Source organism: Lathyrus oleraceus, chromosome 7 (genome assembly GCF_024323335.1).
Source record: "Lathyrus oleraceus cultivar Zhongwan6 chromosome 7, CAAS_Psat_ZW6_1.0, whole genome shotgun sequence".
Classification (NCBI taxonomy): Eukaryota; Viridiplantae; Streptophyta; class Magnoliopsida; order Fabales; family Fabaceae; genus Lathyrus; species Lathyrus oleraceus.
Genome location: NC_066585.1, coordinates 265,822,786 through 265,834,497, shown reverse-complemented (window position 1 = coordinate 265,834,497; position 11,712 = coordinate 265,822,786).

Below are 11,712 nucleotides of genomic sequence, written 5' to 3'. Positions count from 1 at the left end.
GGAAGCAGATGATTGGTGGGTTGTTACCCGCACTGAGTTGGAAGCTGCTGGAAGTGCTGAGATCACTTGGGCGGTGTTCAGAGAGAGATTCCTGAGGAAGTACTTTCCAGAGGATGTCAGAGGAAAGAAAGAGATAGAGTTTTTAGAATTGAAGCAGGGCAACCGGTCTGTTACTGAGTATGCTGCTAAGTTCACAGAGTTGTCGAAGTATTACACTCCCTATAACGAGGCTACTGGGGAATTTTCAAAGTGTGTGAAGTTTGAGAACGGGTTACGTCCCGAGATCAAGCAGGCTATTGGGTATCAGCGGATTAGAGTGTTTTCTGACTTGGTCGACTGTTGCAGGATTTTTGAACAAGATACCAAGGCCAGAGCGGAGAGCTATCAGCAAAGGGTTGATAGAAAAGGCAAGAATCAGAATGATCGTGGGAAACCGTATGCAGCTGGCAAAGGTTTCCAGAGACAGAGTGGGATGAAGAGGCCTAGTGGGGGAGACTCCAGTGCCCCTGCTAAGTGTTTCAGATGTGGTCAGGCTGGACATCGTATCCATGAGTGTACCAGTAATGAGAAGAAGTGTTTCAAGTGTGGAAAAGGTGGTCACTTGGCTGCAGAGTGCCGGGTGAAGGCTGTGACTTGTTTCAACTGTGGAGAAGTGGGTCATATCAGTCCACAGTGTCCTAAGCCGAAGAAAGAGAACCAGTCGGGAGGCAAGGTTTTTGCTTTATCGGGTTCTGAGACTTTTGCAGATGATCGTTTGATCCGAGGTACGTGTTATATTAATGGCTTTCCTCTTGTAGCTATTATTGACACAGGAGCGACTCATTCTTTTATATCTTTGGATTGTGCTGTGAAACTTAATTTAGAGATATCTGAGATGCATGGTAGTATGGTGATTGATACTCCTGCGAAGGGTTCAGTGACTACTACTTCAGTTTGTTTAAATTGTCCTTTGAGTATTTTTGGTAGAGACTTTGGGATGGACCTAGTGTGTCTTCCACTAGTGCAGATTGATGTTATCCTAGGTATGAACTGGTTGGTGTCTAACCGAGTTTATATCAACTGTTTTGATAAGACTGTGATCTTTCCTGAGATTGAGGGAGGAAAGAGTTTGTTTCTATCAGCAAGGCAGGTGAATGAGGCACTAACAGATGGGGCAGAGTTGTTTATGTTGTTAGCGACTTTGGAGGCGAAAGATAAATTGGTGATTTGCGATCTAGCCGTGGTGTGTGATTTTCCTGATGTGTTTCCTGAAGAAGTGAATGAATTACCACCAGAGCGTGAAGTTGAGTTCTCGATTGATTTGGTACCTGGTACTAGGCCGATATCGATGGCTCCGTACCGTATGTCTGCTGTTGAATTAACTGAATTGAAGAGTCAGCTGGAAGATCTGTTGGGTAAGAAATTTATTCGTCCGAGTGTGTCACCGTGGGGTGCACCAGTGTTATTGGTTAAAAAGAAAGAAGGTACTATGAGGTTGTGTGTGGACTACAGGCAACTGAATAAAGTGACGATCAAGAATCGGTATCCTTTGCTGAGGATTGATGATTTGATGGATCAGTTGGTTGGTGCGAGTGTGTTCAGCAAAATAGATTTGAGATCGGGATATCATCAGATACGTGTGAAAACTGAGGATATTCAGAAGACTGCTTTCAGAACAAGGTATGGACATTATGAGTATTCTGTGATGCCTTTTGGTGTGACTAATGCGCCTGGAGTATTTATGGAGTATATGAATAGGATTTTCCATCCGTACCTAGACAAGTTTGTTGTGGTGTTTATTGACGATATTTTAGTGTATTCAAAATCTGAAGAAGAGCATGCTGAACATTTGAGAGTGGTTTTAGGAGTTCTACGAGAAAAGACGTTATTTGCTAAACTGTCTAAGTGTGAATTTTGGTTAGAAGAGGTTAGTTTTCTTGGTCATGTGATTTCCAGAGGTGGTGTTGCTGTTGATCCTTCTAAGATAGAAGCGGTATATGAGTGGGAAGCTCCGAAGTCAATTTCTGAGATAAGGAGTTTTCTTGGACTTGCAGGTTATTATAGGAAGTTTATTGAGGGATTTTCTAAGTTGGCGTTACCGTTGACGATGTTGACTAGAAAGGGGCAAGCGTTTGTTTGGGACTCAAAATGTGAAGAAGGGTTCCAAGAGTTAAAGAGAAGGTTAACTACTGCTCCTATTCTGATATTACCGAGTCCGTCGGAACCATTTGAGGTTTACTGTGATGCTTCATTGTTGGGTTTGGGTGGTGTGTTGATGCAGAATAAGCAGGTTATAGCTTATGCTTCGAGACAACTGAGGGTCCATGAGAGGAACTATCCGACACACGATTTAGAGTTGGCAGCTGTGGTATTTGTTCTGAAGTTATGGAGGCATTACTTGTACGGGTCAAGATTTGAGGTTTTCAGTGACCATAAGAGTTTAAAGTATTTGTTTGATCAGAAAGAGCTGAATATGAGACAGAGGAGATGGTTGGAGTTTCTGAAGGATTATGACTTTGGTTTGAATTACCATCCGGGTAAAGCAAACGTAGTGGCTGATGCATTGAGTCGGAAATCATTGCATATGTCTATGCTAATGGTTAAGGAATTGGATTTAATTGAGCAGTTTAGAGACTTGAGTTTGGTGTGTGAGAGTACTCACAATGGTGTTAAATTGGGAATGTTGAAGTTAACGAGTGGTATTCTGGATGAGATTAGAGAGGGTCAGAAATCCGATGTGCTTTTGGTTGATAAGTTGACTCTAGTGAATCAAGGTCAAGGTGGTGAATTCAGAGTGGATGAGAATGGTATTTTGAAATTTGGCAATCGGGTGTGTATTCCGGATGTTACCGAACTTAAGAAGAGTATTCTTGAGGAAGGACATCGTAGTGGCCTGAGTATTCATCCTGGGGCTACGAAGATGTATCATGATTTGAAAAAGTTATTTTGGTGGTCGGGAATGAAAAGAGAAATTGCGAGTTTTGTTTATTCTTGTTTGACTTGTCAGAAGTCAAAGATTGAGCATCAGAAGCCGTCTGGGCTAATGCAACCGATGGTTATTCCAGAGTGGAAGTGGGATAGTATCAGTATGGATTTTGTTTCGGGTTTACCGAGGACAATTAAGAACTTTGAAGCTATTTGGGTGATTGTTGACAGATTGACAAAATCGGCTCATTTCATTCCGATCAGAATGGATTATCCGTTAGAGAGATTAGCTGAGTTGTATATTAAGAAAATTGTAAGTTTGCATGGTATTCCGTCGAGTATTGTTTCGGACAGAGATCCTAGATTTACATCGAAGTTCTGGGAAGGTTTGCAGAGGGCTTTGGGAACTAAGCTGAGATTGAGTTCTGCATATCATCCGCAGACTGATGGTCAGACTGAGAGGACGATTCAGTCACTAGAGGACCTTTTGAGAGCTTGTGTTTTGGAAAAGGGAGGTGCTTGGGATTGTTATTTACCTTTGATTGAGTTTACCTACAACAATAGTTTTCATTCGAGCATTGGTATGGCACCGTTTGAAGCTTTGTATGGTAGGAGATGTCGGACACCTTTATGTTGGTATGAGTCCGGTGAGAGTGCTGTGGTTGGACCTGAGATTGTTCAACAAACTACGGAAAAGATTAAGATGATTCAAGAGAAGATGAGAATTGCTCAGAGTCGTCAGAAGAGTTATCATGATAAGAGGAGGAAGTCACTTGAGTTCCAAGAGGGAGATCATGTGTTTCTTCGTGTTACTCCGATAACTGGGGTTGGTCGAGCTTTGAAGTCAAAGAAGTTGACACCTCGATTTATTGGTCCTTATCAGATTTTGGAGAGGATAGGGGAGGTAGCCTATCGTATCGCTTTACCGCCGTCACTTGCGAATTTGCATGAGGTTTTTCATGTGTCTCAGTTGAGGAAGTACATTCCTGATCCGTCGCATGTGGTCCAAGTAGATGATGTACAGGTGAGAGATAACCTGACTGTCGAAACATCACCTATGAGGATCAAGGATCGAGAGTTGAAGCAGTTGCGGGGTAAAGAGATTGCTTTGGTGAAGGTAGCTTGGGGAGGACCAGCAGGTGGCAATGTGACTTGGGAACTTGAGAGTCAGATGAAGGAGTCTTATCCAGAGTTATCCGCTTGAGGTATGTTTTCGAGGACGAAAACTCTTTTAGTGGGGGAGAGTTGTAACACCCCGATAAAATAAGATAATTATTTAAATTAAGTTAATAATATATTTATTAATTTAATTAAATAATTGGATTAATATTATTGGATTATTATTTTATTATTGGAATATAATGTTAGAATCAGTAAAAAGTCACATTTGGTAAAAAGGGTTATTTTCACGTGAAAAGGAAAAAGAGACAGAAAGGGCAAAAAGGCAGAGCAAGAGAAAGAAGGTTGAAGAAGGGAAAAATCTTGAAGCTAACGGATTGCCGGATTAACTCAGGTAAGGGGGGTTTATCGTCGTTTAATGGGTATTATGGGTTAACATGTAATGGGTAGTGGTAAGCCATTGAATTGTCCCTGATTAGGGTGATGAATGCTGAAATGTATGAACCTATGGATGAACGTGATTTGAGTTATAATTGAAGAAATTCGTAGGAATTAGATGTGATAATGTTAGACTTTGTGAAATTGAATAGGATATGATTCGTGTTAGATGATAGGAATGAATTATGTGTAAAAATTGGACTGCGGAAGGTTGGATCGGAGGAATTTCGTAGCAGAGAAACCATGGCAGATCTGGAAAAAAATTGGGTTTCTGGTCATACGCGTATGGCACTAGGCAATACGCGTATGAGATGGTCTGGTACGCGTATGGCACTAGGCAATACGCGTATGGATGAAGAAGATGACGTTTTTTAATGTAATTTTGTCTCTGTTGGTACGCGTATGAGGAAGTGGTACGCGTAGCATACGCGTATGAGGTAGGCAATACGCGTATGGGCTTGGCCAGGAAATGGGCCATACGCGTATGGACATGGGGCATACGCGTATGGGCAGAATTTTGGTTTTCCTGAGCTGTTGTTGTGCAGTTTTGGTCGTTTCAGCTGAGTAATGTAATTTAGCTGATGTATGGTATAGTATGGATCATTTCCCATTGTTGTGAGCAGTGTAGGTATTAGTAGAGTGTGCTAATACTGTGATTATATTATTGACATGATATGATTTTGTGATAATATGCTGATGATGTGTGATGGTATGCATAATGCTGTGAATGTATGTATTATGTATGAAATTGTGGAATGGACTGTTTATGGCTTAGAGTGTGAGCATATGTCTATTTTGAATTGTTGTTGATGTTTGCATGCTAGGTGATTTAGCATGTATATTATGGCCTTTATGGTGGTAGCTAATTCCCATGGTGAGGAATTAGTGAGTTGTTGTGGATTGTTGTTGATGTTTGCATGCTAGGTGATTAGCGTGCATATCATGGCCCTTTGGGGGTGGTAGCTAATTCCCATGGTGAGGAATTAGTGAGTGAGTCACTAGGTCTCAAATGAATGGGACTAGTGAGCTTGGTAGCCGTATCTGGATTTGATCGGTGAGGTTGAACTATATGTTCACAAATAGTCGGTACCGCATGCATGGAGTCTCATTGCATAATGTATGTATGTATGGCGTATAATATGAATGGATGTATTCCAATATTATACGTGTTGTTTTGTGTTGGTGTTGAGTATTATTATAATTATGAGTTGATGTTGCCGTTTGCTGAATGTGTGATCTGATTAGGGTGATGATATGTGTTAAATTACTTAGCATTACATGATGTTTTATAATGCTTATTATATCGATTGAGGAACTCACCCTTACAACTATTTTTCAGGTAACGAGCAGTGATTGAGTAGAAGCTAGTCCTTGGAGTCTAGTGTAGTTCCTTAGTGGGTCATGCTCTGGTAGATGTAACATCGGGACGGGATGTTTTTACCTTATTTTCATTGTTGGTTGTTGAATGATCTTACATGTAATGTGTTACATGGTGTGCATGATTGATAGATCTCTATCTGCTGCGTATTGTGCAATGTTTTATTTTGATAATCAAATGAGTATGACCAAATATTTTGGAACATGGTGTGAAGTGTCAGTGTGACACCCTTATATTGCATATCTACTCTGATTTATGTTTTGTTGATTTTAATTAAATATTGGGGTATTTTAGAAGGGTGTTACAGGTACGGTATCGGGTCTTTGTTCAACAGGCTCTAGAATGCTACATTTTAGAGTGTGATATTCAGAAGATTGGTCAAAGATTTTATTGTTATTGATTTAACAATATGATTCGACTATTTGTTTGACAGTAAGATGGAGTTTAATTCATATTTAAATGAAGATTTAAATTCAAAATTTAATTAAAAACAAATCATATATTGTTGGAGATATTCAAGGAGCAAATCAAATATCTAACAGATTCTGCATTAATTATGGAAAAATTCAAGGATATAACCCAAGGAGAAAAGCCTATAGTTACATTGCTATATAAGGAGATCAAACCTAAATTGGAAAGCAAACACTCCCATTTAAGATCTTAGAGTTTCAAGATCTTTTTCCATGTATTCAAGCTAATGCTCTAATAGGATTAATGTTGAATATTTATGTACACCTCTATATTTCAGTAACTTGGCGTAAATGGTTTGTCTAGTTGAGTTATAATAAACATTGTTTATGTACACCTCTATGTTTCAGTATCTTGGCATAAATGGTTTGTCTAGTTAAGTTAAAATTTTCAACATTCTTTATCTTGTGATGATTGAAGTTTATCACTAAGGTTTAGTGGTTGTTTTCCCATGTCACTGGGATTATTACAAAGAAGAAAGTGAGTAGGTTCTCATATTTAGGGGGAGGCTCTAAATATAAAGTCATTGGGTAGTGTTAGGAAGACGCATTGGACAACACATGGCTTGTTGTTGCTTGTAAGTCTAAATGTACTAAACTACTAATAGTGAATTTCCTTTCTTGGTTTGTGGACTCAGCCCCCCAGACGTAGTTTCACTGAATTCGGTAAACAATTTTATTGTGTTATTTATTTATTTTCTTCTCCATGATCTATTACTAGTTAGTGCATTTTTTGTGTGTATCTTATTGCACTGGTTACTGGAGCATCGTGTTCGACATCTGTCGCCTGAGGAACATAATTACAATGGTGATCACAAAGGAGAAAATGAAGTAATTCCAACGATAAGTTTCACTGGATAGAGAATATACATATACTACAAAAGACTTAATTAGGCCACCAAAAAAGACGATTTTCCACCATCCTTTATGGACCAGATGCTTAAAGACTAGCAAGCCAAGCCTTCTACTACTTCTTAGATGGGCATTCCAGATATAACCAACACACAATAAACCCCGAGGATCTGGAGAAAACTTTCTTTAATTGTCCCTTCGGTTTCTTTGCATACATAATAATGCCCTTTGGATTATGCAATGCCCTAACAACTTTCCAAATCTGCATGCTAGAAATCTTCTCGAGTTTAATTGAAAATGTATACAAGTCTTCATGGATGACTTATCTGTGTTTGAAACATCATATGACATATTCCTAAATGACCCAGATATGGTGCTAAAAAGATGCATTAAGACCAATCTAGTTCTCAATTGTGAAAATGTCACTGAAGGTATTATGCTTGGATATAAAATTTCATCCAGAGGCATCGTAGTGGATAAAGCAAAAATATAAGTGATTGAGAAGATACCACTGCTAACAAATGTCAAATGAATAAGAAGCTTCCTCATCCATATTGGGTTCTACATGAGATTCATCAATGATTTCTCAAAAACTGCAAAACCATTAAGCAATATGGTTAACAAAGATAAGTCCTTTTAATTTTATAAATCATGTTTACTTGTTTTTAATAATATATAAGAAAAATAGTATTTGATACCATAATCACTGCCTTAGATTGGACACTAGAATTTGACCTAATGTGTGATTTTAGTGATTATGCAATAGAATCAGTACTAGGACAAAGAAAGGATAAAGTGTTCCATGCTATACATTAGAAAAGTAAAGCTTTAAATGATGCTTAAGTCAATTATGGAGCTACTGAAAAAGAATTACTTGTGATAATTTATGCATTGGAAAAATTTATATTTTATTTGATTGGTTCTAATATCATATAAAATATTTAATGAAAAACTTGATTCCAAACCAATATTAATAAGATGCATGCTCTTACTTCAAGAGTTTGAGTTGGAGGTCAAAGGCAAAAAAGGATAATAGAATGTTGTATTTGGTCATCTTTCGAGACTGGTAAATGAAGAAGTGACTAAATAAGAAATTGAGGTGTTAGAAGAATTTCCTTATGAAAAGTTATTAATGGTACAAGAAAGGCCAGGGTTTGCAGATATGGCCAATTACAAGCTTGCTGAAATAATCCCAGAAGATTTTGATTTGCAGAAAAGAAAGAAATTTTTAAGAGATGCCAATAAATATATTTGGGATGATGCGTACCTATTCAAAATAGAAGCTAATCAACTATCAAAGAGATAAGTAACCATAGAAGATGCCAAAAGTATATTCTGAAACTATCACAATTCACCACACGAAGGTCATTATAATGGAGAAAGAACCACATCTAAAATTTTCCAATCCGGTGTTTATTGATCCTTCCTATTTAAAGATTCACATGAACATACTAAAAATTGTGACAATTGCCAAAGGGGAAGAGGAATTTCAAAAATAAATGAATTTCCACTACAAAGCATACTCGATGTAGAACTATTTGATTATCGGGGAACTAATTTTGTAGGACCATTTCCTTCATCTTACTTGAACACTTACATTTTAGTGATAGTAGACTACATATCCAAATGGGTTGAAGACATTGCAACACCCAAAGCTGACAGAAAGACGATAATAATTTCATTAAACAAAACATTTTTTCCCGCTTTAGAACTCTGTGAATACTCGCAAGTGACATAGGATCTTATTTCTATAACATTCGGGTAACCTAAGCTATAGAACACTATGGGGTTAAGCACAAGGTAGAATTTCCTTATCACCACCAAACAAATGGTAAAGTTAAAGTGTCCAACTAAGAAATTAAGAGATTTTGGTAAAGATGGTATCTTCATCATGAAATGATTGGTCATAAAAACAAGATGAAGCTTTATGCATTTGTAGAACATTGTTTAAATCTCCTATCGGTTTCACACCTTTTCAAATGGTTATTGGGTCATTGGTAAATCATTCCATCTTTTAGTAGAATTGGAACACAAATCTTATTGGGCCATCAAATTCCTGAATTTTCATCAATCCCAAAAAACACAAAAAAGGAAGATAAAAATTCATGGATTAGAAGAAATTAGAGATCAGATATATGAATCCTCAAAAATATATAAAGAAGAAAAAAAAGTACCATGATCAGTGCCCCATCAAAATAAAATTTAGACCAGGAGAAAAGGTCTTGCTCTTCGATTCTAGACTAAAATTGTTCCCATGGAAACTAAAGTCAAAGTGGTATGGACGATTCAAGATTAAGGAAATTAAACTGTATGGAGCAGTGGAACTAGAAGATCCAGTTTTAAAACAAACTAGTCCACCAAAGGTCAAAGGTTAAAACCGTGCCTAGGTGGTAAAGTTGATAGCAACAACACAATTATTCCACTAGAAAATCATTGAAAGAAACACATGTGTCGAGCTATTGTTGTTAAACAAGTTATTATTGGGAGGAAGTCTAACCTTTTTATTTACATGGTTTAAATAGGTAAATTGTCCCTGTAAGTTAACAAGTGTTTGGCTTTCATCCTTGTATCTTTTATTCTTAAAATAATTCCTGAATGTTAAAATCGTTTTGGTATTCGTCCCTAACGCTAAAATCCATAAAAAAAACCCAGGTAAAAATGGATTTTCCTGCAAATCTTAATCCTAGGGATGAATACCAAAAGGATTTTAACATTGAGGAATTATTCTAAGGAAAAAAAAGATATAAGGACGAAAGTCAAAATCTCGTTAACTTACATGAAAATTTTACCTATTTAAGCTTATTTTCTTCATGCATTTTTTATGCCATGCACACAAGGATTGGATATGTTAACACTTTGTACCAAGTACATGAGCACGCCCAAGCTCTCAAAACATTTGAATTCTAGTTAGACATGATATAAGACATCTGGTGTACGCTTAACGCACGTTCTCTTAGCACACCCTGCTACACATTGGTGGCTAAGAGAAGTTCCTATGGATAAGTGAGATTATTTACAACACCATCCCTATTGTGATGACCTGAGAACATGATAAACTTTTAGACAAGGGTGGAATACAATAATAATCATAGTTGAAGCCCATACAATACCTGTGATATTTAAATTTTTGTAATGATTAAGTACTTTGAAAAAATTTGAATTTTATTTTGTAAATTTCAAAATTTTCTATTTTAAATTGTTTGTGTATAGATGGTTCGATTGATAAAAATCCAAATGCAAAGTTTCATACCCTAAGATCCCACATCTCATTTGCATTTTTGCATACAAGCAAGGTCACATTGTGGTCCTTCTCCTATCCATGTTTAGGTTTACTCTTTGCAGGGATCACCAAGCACCTCTTTGATGATGTTTTACCTTTGTGTTTATTTGATTCATTGCTTATCTAACCATTAATCAAATACCAAAAATATGTTTTGCTTCCCTTAAGTTTATTGTGCAAGGTAGGGCTTTTCAAATCAAGAGCATCTCAAAGTTTAGTTGCTTACTTCTCAAGGAAAGTTAAAGGTTCGTGTGTTTATTTCCATGCCTTCTTCCACAAACAACTTCAATATTTAAGAAATTTAATCAAGAGACAATCAAGGACACCTTATTTTTAGTTCATATAATCACCCATGTTCTTTAAAATGCAAGAAAAGTCCAAATACACAAGCTACTTCCAAGGGGTTTGACCTAAAAGTCAACAATTTGAAGTCAAGGTTCCAAATATCACAACTCCTTCAATTATCAACATTTTTTAATTCCCCTTTTTGCATATGACTCTTCTCAAAATCCTGTACAAATTATATTTACATGACAATATCCAATTATTCTTTGAGGATTATCAAACATTTAGATATATTATATGTCATTTCTGGACTTAGTGAAAATTTTGACCAATTTTCAAGTGACTTTTCCCTAACTCTCAAGGATCATAACTTATTTAATTTTCAACATATGAGGCTGATTATTTTTGCATAATATCTTTTATGATACCCTCTACAAGTTTGCTTAAAGGATCAAGATCAAAATATGTTTGGAAGGCCATGAAATTCATTGAGACATTACAAGTCATTTTCAGCCATGAAGCACTCAAATTTTTCTAAGTTATATGATCAGTTTTTCATGCCAACTTCAACATGACATAAATTTACGCTCAAACATCCAAATGCAACCTTTCTTGGCACATTATAACCTTGACCAGGATGTTAACACATTGCAAAAAGAATGGGATCAAAAAGCCTCTTGAGTAGGATGCTCCATTGAGTTGAACATGGTGACTTGGAACTGGAGAAATCACCATTGCCCGAAATTTGAACATGACTAATCTCAATTCCAAGCCAAATTAGCAAGTTTTTTTGGACCTAAACATGCTTTAACAAGTCTCTAGAAGTTAATTGACCCTTGAAACACATCACTTGACTGAGTTTTGATGAGTTTCAAGTCACACTTTTCACACATTCGGATCAAATTCGTTTTGCACGAATTCTGCATCATTTCACATGCATTTGGATCCAACACATTCCCTATAAATAAAGGAAGTTATTGCCTTCATTT